Source organism: Mchenga conophoros, linkage group LG1 (assembly GCF_057382185.1).
Source record: "Mchenga conophoros isolate Kocher_MC1m ecotype Shallow Benthic linkage group LG1, M_conophoros_male_GT1.1, whole genome shotgun sequence".
NCBI classification, from domain to species: Eukaryota; Metazoa; Chordata; class Actinopteri; order Cichliformes; family Cichlidae; genus Mchenga; species Mchenga conophoros.
In genome coordinates this window covers 43,391,129-43,414,046 of record NC_140526.1, presented here as the reverse complement: position 1 = coordinate 43,414,046, position 22,918 = coordinate 43,391,129, and the positions used below count along the sequence as shown (strand labels likewise).

The window sequence follows — 22,918 nt, the reverse complement described above, 5'->3', positions numbered from 1 at the left end:
CAGTTACTTTAGTCTGACAAAAGCCGAATGACGAATTAGCGCTTCCAGTCAGAGACTGAGGCTACGTCCACACGTACACGGGTATTTTTGAAAACGGAGATTTTCCGTTTTCGTTTTAAAAAATAATCCCGTCCACACATAAAGGCAGAAATGAAGGAAAACGCTGCTATGAACATGCCAAAGCAGCAGGTGGCGCTAGACTCCTAACCGTGCCGAAATGCTGGCCAATCAGAAGTCTAGAAACCTCGGTGGGAAAAAGTAAACAAAGCTGGGGCATAGAAGCAGAACCGAGTCGTGTGTGTGGAGGGACAGTAACTGTGTGTATATGTAAGCATTTAAACACTGCAGAGAGTAGAATTAACAGTATTGTAGAAATTCATTTCACCGAAACAATAACGTGGCGCACAGTGTGACGCATGCACCAGTTTATTGTATTTCCAGACTTGCTTTCGGCACAATTTACAGTGCACGCTACTCTGTTTTTTGTCAGACTTGAAATAGCCGAAATACCTTCACACTACGGAACTTCTATGGCTCTTCCGTTCGACAATCTCTCCGGCATTGGAACCATCATCTGTTTTCTCTTCGGTCACGCTCGGTTGATTTTTCTAGTCGGCACACTCATTTCCTCCATTACCCGCTGGCTGCTTCCCAAACAAACACACGTGCGGCTTGGCACTTGTGCTATACGGTAACAAGTCACGCGACGTGACGCTGCGGCTGTGATTGGTTCGGCTCCGCGCTACTTAATTTGGATTGGCTGACCTTGGACAAGAGCGGCGAGGTCTATCGCGATAGCTTAATTTCTCTATCGAGTAAAAGTTATATCGCGATAACTTATCGTTATCGTTCTATCGCCCAGCTCTAGACCCACGATACCAGCTCCTCACTTGGCACCCATGGAACTGTACCTCAAAAAAAAAACCAGTCTGCACACAAATATGCAGAATGTTAGATGTCCACATTCCTTAAATGTCCTTGTTCCTAATGTCCTTGGTTCTTTTGAAATATTAAAATAAATTTGCATCTTGTGACACATTAAAAGTAAATACACCGGTATTACTGTGCATCACCCGCAGTTACAGTAACAGCACAGCTATTGCAGGTGAACTGCGCATAACCACTTAGCTGGCCGCGGCTGAACTAGCAGGCCCAAGAAAGTAAAACACTAGACACTCATAATAAACAAAACTGTCACAACATTGCAATACTATGAAAACACATCTTAAACATCATTAAACACATTTACTACTATTCTGACTGGTTAGTTATTTTTTCCAGTGCATTGAACTGCAATAGCGGTGCTAAGTGAGCTAGGCTAACTCACCAGAATAGTTCAAAAAGTTCAAAGAAATACTCCGGCTCCTTTCAGGTAGGTACCCGTCTGTGGTTCACCGCTAACGACAGCTCTCTCACAAATGTTAATTAAACCTCTTTCCTCTCTTTCAACTGGAAAAAACCGTGCTCCGCGGCAGCATGGAGTTTTTCCTTGCCGTCCTTTTTCCTCTACACCACACCTTCACGTGCACGGAGCCGCAGATGGTGCCTTCAGGGCAAGCCCGGAAATTAAAACTATCAGACAAGGACTACGATGCATTCAAAGAACCCTGTACTTCTGATTGCTGTAAATCTTACCAGGGTTACATGTGTGTGAGAGCGTTTCAGTAGTGTGTGTGAGAGCGTTTCAGTAGTGTGTGTGAGAGCTAAAATTTCAGTAGTGTGTGTGAGAGCGTTTCAGTAATAATGTCCCTTACGGCACCTCATACATTACAACCTCCCATGGCGCAACATTGATTTAACTTGGCAAACGAATATATCCGTCCTAAGCAGCTATATTTTCTGTCATTTTATTTTAGCTGTAATGATTTATAGTAAATCAGGCTTTTTGAAAAGCTGCAGTGACCTTGGACCTTTTCATGCTCTCCCGTAAATGATGAGTTCTCTTCCAAATCACCAAAGTTGCAAAGTTAAAGCTACAACAGCCATATTAATGGTTAATTCACCAGACTGAAATAACCTGACATTGGCCTTTAAAAATAGAGAAATTTCAGTTTAGTGTGGATGTGGTGATACAGAAAGTCCACGAAACATTTGTTTTAATGCTTATTTTTAACTTGAATTTCAGTTTGGAACTTAATTATTTTATAGGAAACAAAATGTGAGGAGTATATCTGGATTACACTGTTATCTGAATGAAATAACTATATGATGAAATTCCCTTTTTAATATTACGTTTTCTTCTTTGTAGCAAGTATTTGTGTCCAGAACAGCTGAAGGATTAATCATAGTATCTGCTGTGTTTTTGTTAGTTTTCACCTTTCAGACTCATCTTCATCGAATGCCTTTGACAGTAAAAGCAAGCATGTAGGAGCAACGTAAAGAGGTATACCTGTCCACACTGATAGCACAGAGGTTAAATATTGATGCGGTGCACAGCATCACATCCATGGTCATCAGGCCATCACACATCAGCATGTTTAAGGACCAGACTCCACCCTGAAACTGCACACACATAAACAAACACAAAAACACACAAACCTTGAGTCAAAAGAAACTCACTGCAAATATTCCCAATCCTCTTGTCTTAGTGCCACAAACGTTCCTGCATGAAGCATGACTCTGTCCCCTGACTTCTTCAGCAAGCACAGTAGGCGTTAACTTTCAGACAGACTTTCTAATCCAGTGACTGTATGTGGACAAAGCACTGGTGTGAAGATTAACTGGCTGTGACCACTGGCACAGATAACAAGATCTCAAATGCAGCTAGTTAAGGAGGATTTAAGGGGAAGCCTCAGCAGGGCGTCTCTATTATATTTAGACAGGCAGGCATGCAGGCAGGTGGCTCCTGATACTGAAGGCAAGGCTACATCCTGGTCTTTTGCCTGCAGATGTTGTGAATTATGGGTCGTACCTTTTCTCAACACCAGAATAAAGCTCCCACTGTCTCCCCTCGGTCTTTATTTATCCTGATGAAAGACGAACAGCCGTCTCTGTTTTATGATGCTCTTTTTCTGATGAGTATAATTAGCTACCTCGCTAAGTCACAACAATCTGAGTGTTAATCCTCCAGAATTGTTATAATTAATAAACACCTGAATTCAAGACAACAGCTTTCTGTCCACTAGTACTTTAGGGCTCACACATTATTAGAAACTGAAGCGTCACATTTTGCATCTTTTTGCAGTCCTTTGCCATTTTCTTTTGGTAATCATTTTACCGATATGTGCTGATTTTGTCACTCTGCGGTTTCTTTTGTATCTCTGTTTGCATCTTTGTTATTTTGCATCTGCGTGCATCTGCGTGCATCTGCGTGCAATTGTGGCTCAAGAGTTGGGAGTTCACCTTGTAATTGGAAGGTTGCCGGTTCGAGCCCCGGCTTGGACAGTCTCGGTCGTTGTGTCCTTGGGCAAGACACTTCACCCGTTGCCTACTGGTGGTGGTCAGAGGGCCCGGTGGCGCCAGTGTCCGGCAGCCTCGCCTCTGTCAGTGCGCCCCAGGGTGGCTGTGGCTACAATGTAGCTGCCATCACCAGTGTTTGAATGTGTGCGTGAATGTGTGGATGACTGGATGTGTAAAGCGCTTTGGGGTCCTTAGGGACTAGTAAGCGCTGTATAAATGCAGGCCATTTACCATATATTTGGAGTTGTTATTTCTGTGTTTCCATGCTCTTTTCTTTAACCTCCTGACATCCACATATGTGGACATCACATTTTGGGCTGTCTAGACCAAAATACTAAATTTTGCTCTACAAGGGCCTGATGTCCACTAACGGGGACGTTTTACTGACACTGTTCTATTGAAATTTAAAACCGATGTCCTCATATGTGGCTCTCATTTTTCTCAGAAACAAAAATCAGGTAAAATAACAAAAAAAAATTCTTTGTTTTTACATTCATCAGGTCCCAATCAGCCCAAATAGCAAAGAGAAATTAAAAATGCATGCTGTGGAAGAGTTCGGGTCTTATGAGGTTAAGGGTATTTTAGACGGGTTTGGAGTCTAAAGTTTGCATTTTACTGTTTTTTGTAGCAAGCATGTGTTTTTTTCCCCAGTTTTGCTATTTTTGCACAGTGGTTTGTATGTCTTGGTTACGTCTATTACGTCTATAGTCTCCAGGCCTTTAAAGTTCTTATGGGCACCTTGGATTTTGTGAAGTCTTGAAGCCACACTGTGCGGCCTTCAGTCTTTATATATTTTTCATTTCCTCTTGGTTAATGTTGCATCTGAACTGCAGGAGATGTAGAGATACCTGCTTATCTTCTGTCTGACGCTTTCTTCGAGTCACAGTCAGACTCATCTGCACGCATGCTGTACTAAATGCTGACCTGATAAGCCTGTTGGGTAATACGGCTCTTACCTCTGCGTAAACGAAGAGAGGGAGAACCAGCACCGCCAGCAGCAGGTCTGCAAATGCCAGACTCACTATAAAGTAGTTTGTAGTGGTTTTTAAAGCTTTCTCCAAGTAAACGCTTATACACACGAGCACATTTCCACAGGTGACGACGATGATCAAGAAAATCCCGAAAATGAGAGCTGGGAAGTTTAAATGTGTGACGGCGGCCGCCGGCAGGGTGTCGTTGTTAAAATCCGTGAAGTTGTCCGACATGGTCGCCGGTGTTGCACCGTGCGCCGCAGACTGACGGGCTCCTTGTCCTACGAAGAGTTTCCTCCAGGGTAGTTTTCATCTATAAGCCGTTAAGGAAAGCAGAAGGTTTCCAGATGAAGTCGGGCTAAGTTGTTCTCCGTGGACGCGCATCCACGGCGCCCAGTGTGCGCACTGAAACCGATGCGCAAAGCCACACCGCTCGATGTAACCACGTTACCAGCCCTTAGGAACCCTTTCTTCAAATTTGACCGGCTGTCAAATGTGGATTCTCTGATAATTGCTCGCTACTGAAGGGGTAGCTGTGCAAAGTGGACGAATCAGAAGGCAACGGCTTAACCGGATAAATCTGCTTATGTGTTAACAGCCTCAGCAGGTTGGCAAATCAGGTTCGACCGAGACAGCAAACAGTGTGGAAATCAGCTGTTCCTCACATATGTAGACTTCTTACACTAAACTGCAGCTCTGAATATCAGTACAACGGAAAGACTTTACATGAAGTCATTCGTTAATTGTTTATATAATCGGAATGATTATTTTCTGCTACACTGAGTAACAATGAGACATATTTCAAACACATATTTGAACTCGATCTTTTTTCTAAAAGTATTCAAGTAGTTTTGAAGCTAGCCAATCAGGAAGAGGAGGAAAACGTCAGCAACAAGTGAGACCAAAGTGGTGAAACACAAACTGCGCTCATATAAGCGCCGCTCTACACTTGCTGTAATAAGCTGCAGTTATAACCCAAACATGCTACACAGGTGTATGCTCTGTAACCCCCTGTCCCAACTTTGCTCAAATCTGGATCAAATTTCAAAATATTATTAACAATAATAATCTCAGTTTTAACATTTATTTATGGTAAATGAAGTACAACATATATAAGATAGAGCCACTAGTGTGCTACATGTGGTTGCAACATGAGAAACAAATGGGTAATGTGAAGATAGTTGCATCTATCTTTTACACTGTTTATGGTTTTTATCTCAGCTGCTTCTTTTAGTTTCACATCAACAGCAGTCTCCTATTTTTTCATAATTTTCTTCTTCATCTCAAAAAAAGCCTGCAGCTCTCTATATTGGCACTATATTTAAAGTCATATAATTGGGTTTAACCGGGTATCACATGGCGGTCATCACATGATGAGCATTTCAAGTACTTAATGGGCATTTTGGCAGTGTTGGATTTTACTTGTTTCGTGTGTTGATGATCAAATATGTGGCTTAGAAATGAGCAAATGAAAATAAAAGGCTTCAGAAAACTAATTTTAGCAGTGGCGGCTCTGCTGAGAGTCTGTAAATGTTAGCGTTGTTAGTGGATAATATGGCGCTTGAACCATGAAGGCTGCCATTACTGATATCTGCACATATCTAATGCCATTGCTGGGCATTCTTTCTGCTATTTTTCATGCTTGAATACACATTTCAGGAATATGGTGACTGACATATATCTGAATGACTGATTGGGATATGCCCCGATGAGCAGTTATCATGATACTGGAACTGATGCCGAAGTCATTCTGCTAGAGTCTGAGAAGCAGAATGAACTTCACAGTCATGTGTAATGAAGTGCTGCCTGCATCACCGCCTTTAAGTAGGTCTCTAATGAGATTACTTCCTCTGTTAACCCCTCCCCGACGCTGAGTAACAGTTACATCACCAAACACAGCTCAAATTATTACCTATAACTCACGTCAGGATTGTTGTTATATAAGATACAACTTGACATACTGCCTTTCATACATTTTTATTATACATATTCATTTTCAATGTTGAGTATCCAGTTAGTGTAACATGTTAGAGTTAAGTCACCCACCTCGGCATGACAGTGGTGGTCAAACAAATCTGTTGGTTTATTTTCCTTCCTGCTGTACATACTGTCCACATGGACAGATGAAAGGAAACGGACCTATGGACACAGATATTATAGAGGCCCTTCAGAGCTTTGCACTGAAGATGCTTTTTGTGGCCATTTGGGTTTTTTTGAAGTAATCTTTCGTGTATCTGAAGTTATTGGGGATCTCTTTGAAGTTGTTCTGTGTCTGTTTGAAATGCTTTTATGTCTTTGGGAAGTTGTTTTTGTTTGCGTGTTTATTTGTTGCATCTTTTTGATGTGCTAATTGGAACCTATCCTCACACAGCTTTACTAATTCTCCCAGAACATTGAGTGTGTAAGATGCTGTGTAAGTTTGTCTGCTGTACATCTCTTTGTCATCATTGTGCGTCTTTCCTTTGATGTTTTATATCATTTGTAGTCATTTTATCTAAGGTGCTTTGCATTTCATTGTAGCTTTGCTTTGTTTCCTCAGTGTCTTCCAAGACACACATGTTTTGTGTCTCTTTAAAATTGTGTTAGAAATCACTGAACTCATTTGTTCCTCTTTCGTCTTTGTCTATTTGAAGTCATTTGAAAAGACTTTTCTGTGAAGATGTTGAATCTGCTTTTCTTTCATCTGTCAAGGTGTGATGATTACAGACTATCGTAACCTGTCAGCGTCAGTTAATAATTTGACTGATCACTGTCATTGTGCCAATATAAGTTAATATGGCAGGGTTTGTATATATGAATGTGTCAGTAGAAAAACAGGAAATGCTTTAACATCACACACCTGTACAGAATTTATAAAAGGTGTGAAAGCTTGCTATAACTCATTAATAACTACTTTATGCTACAATTCTAATGTCTGTGGAATTTCTGTAACTTGTGTATAAACACTTCAATAAAGCTTGTTAGTATAACACAGTTGTATACAATTTGTCTCTGCTATACTTTGTTATCACTGTATGTGTAGCAAATCTTTCTCACTATGTCTTACTGAGAAAGACCGTGAGATTCTTCTAAAAGCTCTGGAGCACATCAGCTGAGAATGTAGATGCAATGAAAAGGCCAAAAAGTATTTTAGTTTCAGTCTAAACTGAGGATCTCAGGCTCCTCCTGGTGGACGTAAGAGGAATTACATCATTCAATTAGCACTTATTAACTTCAGTGATATTTTGGTTGTATATATATTTTCATGAGAACCAAGGAAAAAAAGAATCCCCCTTCATATCCACACACACACACACACACACACACACACACACACACACACACACACACACACACACACACACACACATATATATATATATATATATACATATATATATATATATATATATATATATATGTATATATATGTATATATGTACATATATATATACATATATACATATATATATAGATAGATATATAATGTTTACAGACTGATGAGCTGCCTGTGTTGGTGAGAAGCATTTCTGCATGGAGGCACAATGTATGAGCTTTGTGTGACATCATGACACTCTGAGCTTGTTGTTCCCACACAGATGCGGGGAGGGTATTTGTGCGATGTACTACAGCCTAGTGTGTGCACAGTGCTGCTTTGTCCACATGTGAGGCCATTATGTGTCCCACTTTGTGCCAGTGTAACTTTCTGTCATTGTCATCATGTGAGGGATGAGACAGGAAGCAGAGGACACAGAAACATTTCTGTTTTTTGTTTTCATTTTCAAAACTTTTGTATAAATGTTGTGTTTTTTCTTACTTTGTCTCTTACATTCAAGACTTTTGTAGGAACTAGGACTGTAGATCATTTTTCAGACTACGTGCTGTGGCAGACACAGTACATGGATATTATTCAGAACCAAAGCTGACTGAGTATTTAGTGTAGCCTGCAGCCTGAGTTTTTTGCTCACAGAGTTCAACGTGGGCTCATTATATGAATTACTGCTAATTTTAAGTGTAGACCCCCACCACTGGGAGAGTATATGCATGGCACAAAATAAGGAAAAGCATAATAGTTCCACCTTATAAATGTTAAAATCCAGTTATTCAATACTGACAGTGGTGATAAATGAAAACTAGTCTGCTGGTCACACTGAAAAAGAAGCCCCACCTTTGAGTTTGACTGAACAATGACTGCAAGAGGAGTCAAACAACTCCTGTAGTAGTAAAAACGATTCTTTCCTGTTTGCCTGCGTTAGTGTTCATTATAGGCTCAGAGAGGGTCCCTGATATAATCCCACTCCCATCTTGAACCCATCTGTTACTCCTGCCGGACACTTCACTACTGTTTAGATGTTTTCATAGATGTCCCGCACCAGTCTCACATACATACTGCCAGCAGTACAACAGTTGTTTTCTTGGTACTCTATAAAAGGCTTTCTCCAGATCCACAAAGACACTGCAACTCCTCCAACAACCAAAAGCAAACATCACATCTGAAATGCTCTTTCTTGGGACTGTCATCATCACCTCTCAGCCAACATAAACAATTCTTTCCCATAGCGTCATCGTATAGCTCATCAGCTTTATCCTCTGTAGGTACTACAGCTCTAGACAGCAGCCGCGTTCTTCATGTGGCAAATGGACGGATTCTTACAAAGCACTTTTTTATACAACATGCCTCATTCACACTCTGTCATACGAGCACTTTTTTCTTCATCTAAGTGCTTTACTCTGATGAACTTGGGTTTAAGTATCTGGCCTAAGGATGCTTAGCCATCCCAGGTTTGTGCCAAAAACTAACGACAGGCTAATGAATTAAAATCGATACCAGTAAACTTCTCCGTTGCTCTGGCATCTTCCTAATCTCCAAGATTGTATTAAACAATCTGGTACAAGGTCCACTGCCATGGGCATCTGGACCAACCACATTTCTGCTTTACATGGTATGGCTACCACCTAAAGAGTCTGAACACTCAGGCAGGTTCTTGAGGAACCGTTTTAAGCGGCCCTCAAGCAGATGGCTTGGCTTCTCAGAGCCTTGAGCTCTGACTCAGGACTCATCATAGAGACTGCAGTGAGTGTGCAGAGAAGGTCTGAAAATTCAAGTTCTCCAAGATGCAACTTCTCCTGTAACTAACCTCCTTACTCCCCACGTAATCCCTAAAAGATGTGCATAATACTGTGTGTGTGTATATGCAGAATACTATGTAACTATATGCATGTATATTTAGTATGTCATCACTAGTGAGTCATACAAAGAAGCAAATTGAAGGGCTGTCTACCTAAAATATATCAATGCATGAGAAAAGTTTCCAGTTTCCTCTGCTGGATTTCTCCCAGAAAAAAACAGGGGCACCAGTACAGAATGACCAGTCCAGCTAAAAGAGATGCAAGTATTTTAGTGGGAGGCTGCGAGTCCTCTGCTGGCAGGCGCTTAATGCAATATGTGCCCGTAAGATGAAGTCACAAACATTGCGACTGTAGTCTACTCCCACTCTCGGAGCAGCACAAACGGGGCATTATGCTGACGAGTACCAGCTGGTACCACGGGGCTCCTCATCCTCCTCGGGACTTCATTTGTTGCTGCTGCTGAAATCAGGACATGGAACTGAAATCGAAGCGCAAACCTGTAGACGTTGTCCTTGGATGCTTCATTGCAGTCTGCCTTTATAACCTTTGTCTGGCTCAAAGAAGTGAGTGGAGCTTTGTTTTCTGTGAAGGGCGGTGATGTGGGGCTGGATGAGGACCTGTGGATGATAATCTGTGGACAGAATGTGTGTGGGGGCAGTTTTTCATCCTTGAAGAAGAGATCGTCACCCTTTTTGTGTCCTCTCAAACTCACACCTAAAAAAGAGAAGTGCATATTTTCTTGTTTCTTTATTGAGAGGCCTGAAGGGGTCCGGCTAACTGTGTTTTTGTGCCGTATGTTGAAAAAAAATCTCAAAACTAAAGAGAAGGAAGAGTTCAGGAATAATATATGATCAAAGTGCCAGGCACACAAATCCTTAGGCCAAGTGATACGGTCACATCATGGGCGAATCTTAAGGTGGAAACCAACCAATGCCATGCTCAGGACTGATTTCATTTGTTAGATATATTTTGTACATGCTGTACAGTTCCTGATGTAACTAACCACTATTTTTGGTAATAACATTGTTTTGTTCACAGATCGTATTATCACAGTATGATGTGAACCATCACAGGAGCTACTAATGTAGCTGTGAACATTTGATCCCTAGGGTTAATGTAAAACATTTTTTCTCAGTTTTTACATTGATTTAAGATTTTTATCCCAAAAAGCTTGGATGCTGTGTGAGTTACAGATAAATAAAAACAGAATGTAATGATTTACAAATCTCAGAGACCAATACATCATTCACAGTAGAACAGAGAAAACCAAATGTTTCAAATGACAAAATGTAAAAAAAGGTAAATTTGAATTTTATGACAGCAACACGTCACAAAACCTGTGGGCCCGGGCTATGTTTGTCTCTGTGCAGCATCTCCTCTTCTTTTAACGCTGTTCCTGAAACGTGAGGAAATTAGGATATGAACTGCTGAACTTTTGGGACAGAGGTTTTCAGTTGGTGAAAGGTCTGAACTGCAAGCGGGCCACTTCAGACTCTTCTACTGCAATGCCATGCTATTATAACAGCTACAATATGAGGTTTAGCATTGTGTTGCTGAAACATGCAAGGCTTTGTCCCGGCTTGAAGAGAGCAGACAGCAGACAATGATCTCTGGAACTGTTACCGAGTAAACGAGCTAACGTTAGGACGTTTTCACAGTGCTCCAGCCTTTTCCAGAACTGGGGTTTTAATATTTCTATATTTACTGTATTTAGAACTATTGATTGATTGACTGATTGGTAATTTATTTCAACATGTGAACAATATACAAGTACATTTAGAAAAGAAATGAGAGAAAAAAAAAATATACTATACAAATTACATACAAAAAAACATTCTGATTAATTTACATGTTGAAAGGGAGTGGGAAGAAGTATACACTTATTTAATCCCACCCCTGTCCCATAAATTATCAGTGAATATTTAGTCAGCTTCCTTACTGATATAATTTACATCTCAATACTTCTAAATGTTCAGAATCGTCATTACTAGAAGTATTTCCTGTAATTTAACCTCTTAACATCCACAAGCTCATCAGTGGCATCTATAAGTTTAGGATGAGGTTGATGTCTGCCGCTTTTGTGGGGAATTTTAACAAATATGGACCACCCAGATATAAAAGGTTTTCACAGAAAAGCTATCAGGCCTTAAACGAATAACACAAGTAAGAAAATGTTCTATATTTTCTGAAAATGTGCATATTTTAGCATGTGGCTTAAACAAAACACAATCCTAAGCCCCCGGTGTGCAAGCCAGTCGTGTGTGTGTGTGTGTGTGTGTGTGTGTGTGTGTATTCTACACACATGCATGTGTCTGAATAAGAGGGAAGGTTGAAAAGTGAAGCTGCGACTAGTGGCTCGAGAGAGGTGAAAAAGAGTGCAGGCAGGGTGGAGTGGCTGAAGAGGAGTGTCCAGAAATCTGGAGACAAAGTTTAAGAAGCAAAGATGGTTTTACATGTGAAGAGGAGGGATAGTGGATATGGTGGACAAATGATGGTGAAGGCAAAGAGAAGAAGACCACAGGGAAGGTTAAAAGATGCAGTGAAGGAGGACAGAAGAGGATTTAAGACATGATGGAGGCAGATGAGCTGCTGTGGTGACTCATAAAAGGAGCAACTGATCAAAGAGGAAGTGCTTGTATTCTACGAGTTGATGATTAACCTTTGACATTAAAGTGCAAATAAACCGAGGTTTACCATCTCAGAAAACAATGGGTGCTGGCAAAAGCTTAATTTATTTTAGAGTAAAGTCCATCAGGTGACTGTATCATATACACGTCTGTGTCTGTGATCTGCAGACTTTAGCAGGGACACATTAGCAGGGAGTGATGAAGCCACAGCATAGCCTCCTGAGCTCTCTCTGTGTGTTGGGCGATCGTGGCTCAAGAGTTGGGAGTTCGCCTTGTAATTGGAAGGTTGCAAGTTCGAGCCCCGGCTTGGACAGTCTCAGTCGTTGTGTCCTTGGGCAAGACACTTCACCCTTTGCCTACTGGTGGCGCCAGTGTCCGGCAGCCTTGCCTCTGTCAGTGCGCCCCAGGGCTACAATATAGCTTGCCATCACCAGTGTGTGAATGTGTGGAGGACAGGTTGTGTGAAGTGCTATACAAATACAGGCCATGGACCATTTTGCTGCTGTAAAACCTCAATCACTGCACATGTTTCTGTCACCTATGCTCTCCCAGTTTGCACAGTGCCCCCTGGCCCCATACCAGTGTCAAGAAAACAACACGGCTGACGTCCAGGTGGCCAAAATCAGCTCCAACAGTGATGTGACTCTGACAGTGACGGTGAACCCTGAAGATTTATTCTACCTGAAAGGAAACGCCCTCATGGTAAAGAAAGGCCTGGACTATGAGGTGATGTATGGAACACAAATAATGTATATAAGAGATATGTGATCAGTTTTTGGAATTGGATATTAGAATGTGGTATGCAGAAAGTTTATAAAGTGTTTTCAGGACTACCTAGGTCACAGGTGTCGAACTCCAGGCCTCGGCGGCCGGTGTCCTGCAGGTTTTAGATGTGTCCTTGATCCAACACAGCGGATTCAAATGGCTAAATGACATCCTCAGCATGTCTTGAAGTTCCAGAGGCCTGGTAATGAACTAATCATTTGATTCAGGTGTATTGACCCAGGGTGAGATCTAAACCCTGCAGGACACCGATCCTCGAGGCCTGGAGTTCGACCCTGACCTAGGTTATATGAGCATGTACTGTAATGATATCATTATGAACATTTATTTGTATTCTTTTACAGCTAATAATATTTCAGAATATTCCTGCAGTAGGCGCGTCCCATGTATCTGTTTTTGTTTCTTTATTAGTCATTGCCCAGCGCGACTCTGATGGTGTGGATAAAGTGCAGCAGAGCTGGCTCTAGATCTGTGAGTAAGAGTCATCACATTAAAAACAGACAGAAGTCAGCAAATGAACCGAGTCTGGGGGAAATGAATCTGAAAGTCAAGACATCAGGTCACCTGTACACGCCTAATGCCAACATTATGTTCTCATGTAAGGGACTCCACCTGTCAGGGTTCTTCAGCTCCAGAGCTGCACCGGCTCTTTTTGCCCCATCACCAGTCACCCCGTGTGACTTTGGCAAGAAAAACTAGATGAATATAAAAATGGAAATGAACAGTTATTTTTTACTTTTTAAAAATGTTTATCATTGCTGTAAGTTGTGTCTATAAATGTAAAAATTATATTGTATTATTATATAACAAGTTAAACAGAAAATGCGTGTCACACTCTAAATCTGTCTCCTAGTTTCACTCCGCCCACAGAGCATGTTTATAAGGCTTGAGTGCTGTTGTGTCGTTGTGTTGTTAGGAGCAGTGCCTCGATGTGTTGTTGTGTTCTCACTGTTGACTGAAGCTGAGCTGATTCTCTCTCCTCAAGGTGAACGAGTCCGTCGAGGTTTTGGTTGAAAACGTGAACGATAACCCCCCCAACTTTGCTCAGAACCACTATGTGCTGGATGTGAATGAGGTGGGCTGCACTGCTCTTTCATGCTTGTAGAACAACATGTGTTTGTGTTTCCTCTTTGAACCATTTTATGTCCTGCAGCTCATTCCGGTCAACTCCAGTATTGGTCTGATAGAAGCCACAGATGTTGATTCACAGCCGCTGTATTATCGCTTGGAGACAACAACAGTAAGACAAGACAAACTATGTCCAAATGACTATGATGAAGTTCGGACGCATTTAGACAAATGAATGGAATACATGCATCTGCTATTTGTTTACATCACACTGATCTGTGAGGCCCAGGCTCCACATGAATCAACTTCTCTTGGACAAAATTATGTCTATGACTAAAGCTTCATTATTAACAACGGGAAGAAAAGTGTAAAGGTTCCCTCAATTGCTAACCCCTGATGGACCTTTGAGCATAGCCTTTGTTCAGGCTTCAGGCCACAAAATCCAAGTGAGATCAGCTGATCTGTCTCTGTCGGTTTTCCTCAGGACAAGTATTTCCGCTTGGAAAACGTCAATACTCCAAAGATTCTTGTGAAAACCATCCTGGACTACGATGTTGTACAAAAGATCTCGCTGGTCTTACACGTGCAGGTACAGTAATGACTTATGAAAACATCCTGCAAGGCTCTGCTTTTTCTGTAAAAACCAGTCTGAAGTCTGCTTCTTACAGGATACGTTCAACGGTTCAGCTTCCAACAAGCCCTTCTTCACCTCTGTGGCCACCATCACAGTGCGTGTGAAGGATGTGGACAACCGGCCCCCGTGGTTTCAGCCATGCACGAGGACAAACTTAGGAAATGCTAAACTGTGTGTGAGCAGCGGCTACAGAGGCAAAGTCAACCTCACAGAGAAACAGGTGGGGTCTGACTCTGGCGTTTACATCACAGCAAGAAAAGAAATGCGCTTCACCTGAACAGGAAGTCGCTCACATGGCTGACATCTCTGGGCCTTATTTTAATTATGCAAGAGCCATCGTGCTATTCTAGCTCATACAGAAAAAAGGTTAAAAACCTTATTATACAGGGGAAGTTCATATTTGATATGATGTCATGAAAACACATTTATCATCTAAAAAACTGGTTTTCTGTATAAAACATATTCTTTATTTAACCAAGTACAGTTTTACGACTATATGAAATGTATACCAGTCTGTGCTACTTTGGACAAAGAGTGTGCACATCCAGGCAAACACTGTTACTTTAGCTGCTACACAGAAAAATCAAATACACAGGAAACAGGACAAAGTGTCTTAAGTCTGTACGCTGCACAGACATTTGAGGGTCACAATAACCTTCATGCTGTTTTAAATACATTTGTTATCTGGGGAGTGAATAATGTAAATGATTAAACATTTTCAGAAATGTTTCCATCGAAGCTCTGAGGGTTCGTTCTGATGTTCATCACTGCAGCGGCAGCAGTCTGTCACACAGTTTCTATGAAATAAGAACTATCAGCTTCGAGCTGCTTTATTTGACAGACCATGGCAGGTGTGCACTTCTGTGCTGGGCACCAAAACACCACACAGGTGTGCAAAGAAAATTTCAGGGTAATAAAATTATCATCAGAGCAGTGCTTGCGTGTGTTGGTGATCATAGTGATCCTAAGATACCAGCATCATGACATCTCAGCCTTTCAGGGAAACCTCAGCACTGGTTTATCTGTGAGGGAGGACACTTGCTCAGGTTCCACTGTAGGGCCAAACATTACAGGCTAAAACCTGCAACGAGATCCAATGACATGGGGACGATCCAAATTTTGGTGATTTTTACATGTTGTGTTTGCCAGTATTTATTCAGTGATAGCAATATTAACGGTAATGACTTGTGAAATCAATCAGTGTGGAGGACACACGATAACAGCTAACCGGTCGCAGCAGATGGCCCCGCCCCTCCCTGAGCCTGGTTCTGCTGGAGGTTTCTTCCTGTTAAAAGGGAGTTTTTCCTTCCCACTGTCGCCAAAGTGCTTGCTCATAGGGGGTCATATGATTGTTGGGTTTTTGGGTTTTTCTCTGTATCTATGAAGTGCCTTGAGGTGACTTTTGTTGTGATTTGGCGCTATATAAATAAAATTGAATTGAATTGAATTGAAATGAATACATACTGATTTTCACCTTCAGGAAGGCCCGCTGGTGCTGGAACCTGGACCTGTGTTTGCCAAGGATGGAGACAAGAACAAGAGCGAGCAGATCAGCTACAGAATATTACGAGGTCGGATAAAAAACCTTTGGAGGACCCGAGTTTTACACTCAACAGTTTCAGTTTGGTGTGCTTATTAAACTGATTATCACATATAGACAGACAGTCTTACACGCCTCTCTGCAGCTTCTCTCCTCCTGCTACCCCCCCCCCCCCCCCCCCCAAAACCCATCTCCATAGAGACTGTGTCAGCTTCCAAACAGACAAAAAACAAACTAAAAACCAGCAACAAACAACTTAAACATAAACAATCACAAAGAAAGAACAATACAGTATCCACATCTGAACCAAAGAGTAAAACAGTGAAATGTGGATTATTAAACTTAATAATTGATCAACAAATCAATTTACTCTGCCTTACAGAAACCTGGTTGCAGCAGGATGATTATGTTAGTTTAAATGAATCAACATCCCCGAGTCATTCTAACTACCAGAAACCTCGAAGCACAGGCCGAGGGGGCGGTGTGGCAGCAATTTTTCACACCAGCCTATTAATCAACCAAAGACCCAGACAGACTTTTAATTCATTTGAAAGCCTGATGCTTAGCCTTGTGTAAAACTCAGAAACCAGTCTTACTTGGTATCATCTGTATGTATTATTGTAGGGTCTACCTTACAATATAAAGAACCTTGAGGCGACTGTTGTTGTGATTTGGCGCTGTATGAATAAAATTGAATTGAATTGAACTGATAGAAGTTTGAAGGCTCTACTACTAAAAGTAGTTATCAAAAATGCTTTTAATCCTTTCCATTTATTTTTAATTGTTCATCTAATCGTGTGATATAAGAAGCTCAGAAGAAAAAAATAAGTAAATCATCGTTACCTGGTGCCATTTAGAGGCTAGCAACGACCAAGTGATTGCACCCACTTTGCAATCACTGCTGCTTAGTTTGTTTTTGTACACGCTCTCATGGCACCATTCTGTTAATGAGGTCGAATTTCAATAAGTCAGATTCAGGTCGTGGTTAAATAATAAAGTAAGCTTATTCTGCTGGTTTGTAGGGCAGCATAAAGAAAATGCTCTTATTTGTCTTTATGTGTTTTTTTTCCTTTATCTGTAGGAAACGAAGGAAATATATTTCAGATTGATGAAGAAACGGGGAACATCACAATGACCAAAGCTGCTGATATTGTTGGTCCAATAACTCTCACTATCCTGGTAAAACAAATATTATATACATTTATATATATAAAGAAAATACAGATTTTCAGGAATTAGATATTTGGTTTTACTATCAGGCATCACAGGTGACCAACAGAGATCAGTTTGCAGTGACACAGGTTACCATTGATGTGATGAAGAAGAGCAGGAGTCCTCCTCGTTTTGAAAGGGAGCGATATGAAGGATTTATCTACAGCAACTCTGTGCCTGAGACCATGATCCTCCGAGACCGAAACACCAACCGACCCTTCAGGGTCCGAGCACGGGACGAAGACTTCGCCAGTGTGAGCGCTCTTTGAAATCAAAGCTAAATATTATAGTATATGTTATAAGCCTAACCCTGATGTTTGGCTGGTTGTAGCTACAATAAGCAAAACCATTAGTAACACCCTACTGAGTTAACTGAAAAGGTCAGCTATGGATGCTGCTGATTTACACATGGAAGGGTTGTAGAGACCGACCGACTGTCAGGTACACGTGCTACGAGGAAATCATTTGTTTTGGCATTTTGCTGGTCTGGGCCATTCAGGTGGATGCTAACCCAAAGTGCCGGTAATTTCATCCCAAGCATAAAGCGTGTAATAATAATAGAACAGCTATATATTAGACTACAGTCTAGGTCATGTAACAGGACAACAGAATGGCTGAACATGGAAGAATCGAGGTGTTGCAGTGCCACATTCCAGGCCGGACTTTTAGCTGATTGGAATTCAGCAGGACCTTAAGAGCACTGTGTGAAATTAAAGCCTCAGTGACCTGAAACAACAAGTAGAGAAAAGTGGGGCAAAATTCCTCCACAACCATGTCAGAGCCTGATAAAGTCATACAGAGAAGAATAACTTAAAGTTCTTGCTCTTATTTAACCCTGGCTGAAAGAACCGCTTACAGGAAGAACATACTAAATCTGTTTCTAGTGTAGTAGATTATACAGATTTAAATGTACAGGAGTACTAGAGTACTTGTAAAAATGTGCAGGTGTTTATTTTGATTAACCCCTGTACAGTTAAAAAGGTACGCGATCACAATTACGTTTATTGTGCAAGCTGTTGCTGGTCATTATTTTCTACCTCCTGCTGGTTAGAAATCACTTAAAGCAGCTTTAAATGCACAACTAATGCTAAACTAACAAGATAAAATCTTTGTTTGTCAGGGTGTGAATCCAGATGTCAAATACGAGGTTCAGTACAGCAGCTACGTCAATGTGACCTCTGATGGTTTCGTGATACTGAAAAGAGTTGTGAAGACAGAGTCCTTCGCTCTTCAGGTGACTTTTTAAAACGTCATGGCACAATGAGAGCAAAGACTTCCTGGTTCTTGACACTTTGTAAGCTGTTAAACTTTTACTGTCTGCAGCTCCGAGCAGTGGATGTGACAACAGGGGAGTTTGGAACTGCAGCCCTCTCAGTTCAGGTCATACCTGGTGAGACTTCGGACTGGAAAAACTTTCACCTTATTTCTCCTGTTTCTAATTTCATGTCATATCAGTAAAAACGAAATCACTAAAAACATTACTAAATCTTTATAAAAAAAAAACAGTTTTTATACTAATGATTTCAAATATTACCTCTCAAGGAGGGAACACAAAACTGTTTATTCTTCAAAATTAAAGGGCTTGCTGTTATTCTTTATTTGTAATATTGTAAAACAAAGTCAAATGTAAGCCAGAAATATTACTTCATACTGAGGCTGGGAGCCCATTTGGTTCCTCCTGAACATTTCAGTGAAATTCAAAATGGGCACTGTGTTAATTGTTCATTTTTAATCAAAGTTAAAGGAAATCATAGCTTTAATAATAATCATTCCTTTAACCTTAAGTCCTTTGCTTTTCTTCCTGTGCAGATTTAGCCAGCCCATCTCCCTCAAACATCGGCTATCGTCCAGGTGACATGGCGCTTCTGGGCTTGATCATGGCAGCTCTGCTGATCCTTTGCCTGATTGTTATTGGCTTCTTAGTTTCCCACTTGTGGAAGGGAAATACGGGTGTGGACAAACTATGTGAGGTTAGTCGGTTTGGCAATGGAAATATTTTAAACCGGTGAAAAGATGATAAGTTTACAAATCTTTAATCCTTCCTCACTGCTTTCCATCTTGGACATCATGTAAATGAGTGTAACAGACAATATCAGGCTTTCAGTCTTTCCTTCTTTCTGATCTCACAGCACACATCATACAAATGATTTATTGTTTTCTAAAGTAAACAAAGTGTCAAAGTTAACATTTGCAGTATACATATACTGTAAAAAAATTCCCTTAGCAAGAATCAACCTTGACAACAAGCTTTGGGTAAAATTTTCATCAGATATTTAACTGTCAGGTGGAGTGGTTACTATAGGAGCTGATTTTAAAAAAAGTCCAAATACATTTCAAAGGCTTGTGATGTGAGTTTCAAGTAAGTTTCAACAGATGGTTTGAGGCTATGCTGATGAATTGTGTGCTAGTCCACCTAAAATATACCAGTTCTACTGACAGCAAACTGGCCTCAGAGCCCGATGCTGCCTTCACCATGTTTAACAGTCGTTACAGTTTTCTTTGCATTGCAGGTCTCTCCTTTCCTAATTGCAGTAAAACAACTCTATTTTCCCTCTAAAACATATTTTCTTTGTCAGTGTAGTCAATTACAAACTTTAGTCAAGATTGAAGATGTTGAAGCAGGATCTTCTTTCTTGGATGGCAGTGTCTCAGTCAATGATAAGGTAAAAAACAGTTGGTGTAGCCAGTGTAGGTCCTATGACTTAGTGGCTTCTGGGTTTTTTATAATGATTTGAACCAACTGCTTCTCAGATGAGAGTGAGTTTGGTTTTCAGACATTAGCAAACTGGCTGACTCATTAACCACCCGTACAGTCGTTTCAACTGAATATGTAGTTTCTTATAAAATACCAGGATTTCATTCAGCAAAACTGAAACACAAACATTTTGGATAATTTGTGACTGTGACAAAGAAAGAATTTGGCTCAGCCTGAAACTAAGCTTTTAAAAGTGGTAACATTGTTACTGCACATTACACTATTAAAGTAAATAGTGGTTATTTTTGTACATATGTAATATAATAACATGGAATTCATTATTGGAGACTAGATAAACTGCATTTCTGCTTGGCCGACTTATTCATAGATCAAGTGAAAGCCTACGAAGCCTTTATTGGCTATATGATAAAGTATAAATAGACACCTCCATGTTTAGATTCAGAGACAGACTGAAGGTAGTGCATTGGCAGTACCTCATGCATTAACTGCTTTATTAATGAGGAACCTCTCTCCTGACTGTAGTGCCTGAGCCATGTTTGCAGTCCGGCCAGCCCCGAAGTGGCCACAGAGACTCCCTGCAGTACACCAATGATGGCTTCCAGAATGAGGGGGACCTGAGCCGTCGGGGAGCCAGACGCTGGAACAATGTTCTCCCCAGAAGGAGCACCTTCCCCCCAGGCCCGGGGCCGCGTCATACCCCTAGAGAGGCGGAGCCACCACTGTTCTTCATGTGGCATCTATACTAACCACATCCCTAAGGGGAGTCCCTCAGTGAGACCCTCCAGGAGGGGCAGAGAAGATGAGGATGAATATAGTGCAAGGTCAATCCTGACCAAGCAGCGGAGGAAGGAGGGCCAGAAGACTGTGTGGTTCAAGGAGAGTGAAGATTCGTCAGACATTGAGGTGGAGATCATCCCAGACACGGTGGGCCGGGTGGAGGAGGAGACAGAGGAGGAGCTGGAGGGGGAGGTAGAGATGGAAAGTGTTGTCAGAGACCCGGCAGCCCCTTTAAGAGAGGCTGATGATGGGCAGGAGACCAACGAACAGTACCCAGAGAACGCTAGTTCAGAAAAACAGGAAGGAAGCCAGGAGCGGGAGCACTGACAGTAGAGGTCAGAGGTCAAACTGGAGTCTGAAAGGACTGAGCAGAATGCTGTTTGCTTTAGTGGATGCCTACAGTCAAAGTCTCAGCAGTGGACAATGGCACGCTTAACATCTGTGGACTACTGCCCAACCTCAAAGAACTGACTCAAGCATCCAGAAGTATTTGTCTTCTACTGTGAGTATACTACACTACAGTTCCAGCGGAATTAACTGGATACCAAACATACACTTGGAACCAGTGTGGGCCAAGTATTAAAGATGAGATAAGGTCTTCCAATAACACTAACACATTTTTGGTTTATAATTGTGCCCATTAGACTATTACAGTCCCCATTACAGGAATTGTAGAGATCACAGTGCCAGCATGACCTCAAGTCCAGCGGGGCAAAAAACACGAGCAGTCAGTGTTTCACTAGGCGAGGTTGAGATCCGATGCTTTACAGTCTGTGCGGTGTGTAACAGTTTGCATATAAATGTAGCAACACAGCACCGAACAGATGATCAAAGAGCAACGTTTTCCCCTTCTAAACGTTGGAAAGGTTTTTAAGGAAACCTTTCCAACGTTTACCTGAGAAATTAATTTCTTTTTTAAAGACATCATCATTAAAAAACATCAGACCCTCTTTGGACTCATAGAAACCTCCTATATGGACCCGCCAATCCAAATAATCTGTTCTGACTCTTTGAGTTTCTTGCCCCACTGAACTTTTGTGAGGGAACACCACCTCCACAGGCCAAAAACTTCAGTTTTCAAACTGTTAACTAAGCTTATCACAAAAAGACACATTTTTGTTTTCAAATGTATTTGTTGTAAAGTAAATCTTATACCTTTAGAAAGCCTGTTTATTTCCTAACAAATGGTGCCATATTTGTTAGGAAACTGCTTCTGTGAGTTGTGCAGCAGATTTGAGTTTACTGGGGTGCACTCAAGAAAAACTTGCCAAATCCTCTCTCCCAATGCCAAACAGCCTTTTCTATTATTGACTCTTGTTTTGAGCTTCTGCTGCCCTAGGTGCTCAGTTGGTGGTGATCTGCAGCACCATGGACCCGGCTGCCAGGGTCAGTTAGTGTCACTTAAGCCACATTTGACTGATCTGAATAGGACCCATACCATAGGGCAACTTCAATCTGGTGTTCCGCAAAACAAGCTGCAGCATTATTTTGAGTAAGTCCAAGTACAATCTCCAAATTGAAGGCCAAGTTCCATATAACAGGGGATGTCAAAGAAAAGCTGCTATGTGTGCGTTCCAAGAAGACGACACCGCAAGAAAACTGTTTCCTCGCCCTGTCAGCACGTAGGAAGTGGTCTTCTACAGAAAATACAGAAATGCATCTCCTGCTGCATAGGGCTTTAATATCTGCTCTTCACCATCAGACCTATTCGAGTTGATTTTGGCAACTTGTGCACTGGAACCTGAAGATGTAGAGTTATATTCAGCAGTGAGTCCAGATTCTTCCTATAACACTTAGGTCGAAGTGTGCATGGAGAATGCTATGCTGACTGCTTTTGGTGGAGGCGTTGTTATGTTGTGGGGCGGTATTATCCTCACTGGAAAAATGTCATCATTGGATGCAGAGATATCGAGATGAGATCCTGAAACAGCTGGCATTCCCTTATCTCCACAGCCAAGTAGCTAACTCTATCCTCCGAGATCACAGAGAGACTGCCTCCAGAATTTGAGTGGATTTGTTGAGGATGGCCTGCCTGCAGTCCTGACTTCAACCCACTGAACACTTGTGAGATCAACTTGTTTT

The 22,918-nt window shown here is 41.4% G+C and overlaps 1 pseudogene; it reads left to right on the top strand.

Annotated features, from left to right (window-relative positions):
- The first annotated feature begins 9,926 nt into the window (after positions 1–9,926).
- LOC146583945 (cadherin-related family member 5-like) lies at positions 9,927–21,184 on the top strand (annotated as a pseudogene).
- The last annotated feature ends 1,734 nt before the right edge of the window (positions 21,185–22,918 follow it).